Source organism: Sinocyclocheilus rhinocerous, unplaced genomic scaffold (genome assembly GCF_001515625.1).
Source record: "Sinocyclocheilus rhinocerous isolate Xijiao unplaced genomic scaffold, SAMN03320098_v1.1 scaffold571, whole genome shotgun sequence".
Lineage (NCBI taxonomy): Eukaryota > Metazoa > Chordata > Actinopteri > Cypriniformes > Cyprinidae > Sinocyclocheilus > Sinocyclocheilus rhinocerous.
Window position 1 is genome coordinate 91,081 of NW_015656167.1, and position 2,546 is coordinate 93,626.

The 2,546-nt window shown below is 37.0% G+C and overlaps 1 long non-coding RNA gene across 1 annotated transcript in view; it reads left to right on the forward strand.

Moving 5' to 3' along the window:
• Positions 1-355: 355 nt before the first annotated feature.
• The window catches only part of LOC107719752 (uncharacterized), a 10,912-nt gene continuing 8,721 nt past the window's right edge, over positions 356-2,546 (forward strand). The window contains exon 1 of the long non-coding RNA XR_001637545.1: positions 356-776. This is a non-coding gene — a long non-coding RNA (uncharacterized LOC107719752). The remainder of the gene's footprint in view (positions 777-2,546) is intronic.

The window sequence follows — 2,546 nt, forward strand, 5'->3', positions numbered from 1 at the left end:
ATATGAAATGAAATTAAAACATATGCAAACATTTTTTTTTTTTAATTAATTTTAACAGGGGCACTTTGGACACAATATAACATTGTATATTGTAGTATAAAATAAGCTTCATTTTGGTGATTTCAGGGGTTAAAACACAATAAAACACCCTTACTTATTAGTGGTCCTTAAATGGTACAAGTCAAAGTCTTTTTGTGACATTTCAGATCTATTTTGTAATTATTATTGCTGGTAGTCCTCATGCTTGACAGTTGAAAACAATGTGTGTTTCATTTTAGGCAGTGAATATTGTTTTGCTTTTACCGTTTTGCGAAGCATTATTATTACAGAATAAAAATAACCGTGAGCTTTATTAAGCTTGGATCTGTAAAAAGAGGCACTTCATCATTTTTTTTCTTCTACAAAGGAGAGGCATTGTAAAACTCCACATGTACAGTGTTAGGTGTTGTTTTGGTTACAGTACTATCTGCTGTAGATGCTGATGAAGACATGGATGCTCTAGCTTGCTTTCAATTAGTTTTGTGTAGAGAGAAGCTTAAGTCTTTGTGTGTTCGAAGAAGAAAACAACGTCAAGATTGCGATGTTAGATTGAGTCTGACTGCTTCAATATGAATCGGACTGAAGTATTTGACTGGGGTTTTTTTATAGGATGCATGATATAGTTTGTATCTTATGGAAAAGCTTAGTTTTTGAGCGTACAACACAATCAACTATTCAGCTGTTCTAAGTAATATTCACTCTAAACCTCTTCCGCTCCTACGTAAATATTGGTGATGGTCTTTTCTGTGCCCACAAGCCTATACTCTAGATATTCTTTATAAATTAAGAAATTAAGTACCTTTGTATAAAAGCAAGGAGAAAAGAAGGTGGTAGTCCTACAACGAAAACTTACTGTAATAGCAAAGAGAAGGCTGTATCTATACTGTACACTGAAGAAAATTAATATGCATTGTGAAATTACAATTTTAAGCAGAAAGCAAAAATAAAAGCTAACTCTACATTTATGAACTGTGAATATATACTGTAAGTAATGTAAAAAGTCTAATAGAAGTGATCGTCATAGTGCTTTTTTCAGAAACCACAAGATCGGTGTCCAGTCTAGATGCAATGGATAGTAGACTGACATTTAGGCATCTGAAATGTGTCTAAACATCTTTTTCAGATTTTTACACTTTCACAAACTACACAATTTTGGCTAAACAAAGTCTCTTATTTTTTGTTGCTGTTGCTTTTCCTTTTTACATATGAACAAACACAGAGTAACAGTAATATCGGATATTAAAGCCTCATAGCACTTCAACACAAACGAGATGAGACAGCTTTAATATATGAAGCCTGATACTAGGACCGGTGACGCTGTTGCCTCCATGCTTGGTTAAAACGCATGGCCGAATGAATCTATACCAAAATGACAAGAGAAATCGGCGATTTGCATGTAGCTGTATGTCCTTCATAACCTTCACTAGACAATTTACCAATACTGTATTGCAAGGTTGCTTTCTCTTAAATATATATCCCTTGTGTAAAATAAACGCTAGAAATTGCAACAGCACCTTCACGAGCAATAGTGCATTTGGTCGCTTGAGTCAAACATGATTAAGGCTATCTGTAAAGACACAGCTGATGGCCAGTGTAAGTCCCTCCCTCCCACCCCACTCTCTGGTAGCGCTCATTAAGTGCTTTAATGCGTCGAAATGTTAACGTTTATGCTGGCCTGACCCTTCTTTAGAGACACGTATGTTCTGGTATAACGTTTCTGCGATTTGCGGCAGTTGAAATCCATACGGACGGTTACTGAATGGGAAAAAATAACATTTAGAACCAACAAACGATTCACAACCAATGGATGAGACAGGACTCTTTCGACTATCAACTGTACCACCGCCACCGCCACAAACCACCAACAGATCATTTAGCTACTCAACACAACCGTCAAAATGGTACGCCAAGCTGAAGTAAAACAAGATCGGGATCTGAAACTCGACTGGAAATGACCAACAAACACGTATGCAAGTCTAAGGCAACACCTCAGACTGATACAACACGGCCTGTGGCCAAACTTTGCAGCATAATTGAGTTAAAAAGCGATGTTTGGTCTCGAAGCACTGGAGAACGATACAGAATATTCAACAGGCGTATTGAAGTCGTTGAATTGACTTTGACAGCACTGGGTTAGGCCAGATCATTTCATTCAGACTTAAAGCAAGGGCCTTAACAGCATCATGTTCCTTGTGTCATTTATTGTAGGGAAAATAGTAATGATTGTTCTTGAGAAAGTTACCAAATGCACTCCTAAGTATGTAAAATAACATGATGTCACTGTTGCCGTACCTGTACTGCATATTGCAAAGGAAGCCCTACAGTTCAGGCATCACAAATTGTACAGCACACACATAGAGACATACCAGAGGAATATACACACACATGCTCATACAAACACATACATAAATGTGCTTGATCCCTAGACAGCACTAAAAAGCTTTGCACAATGACCCTCTCGTAGAAACGTACTTGTTCTAAAAGACATTTATCATATATTTAGGCAC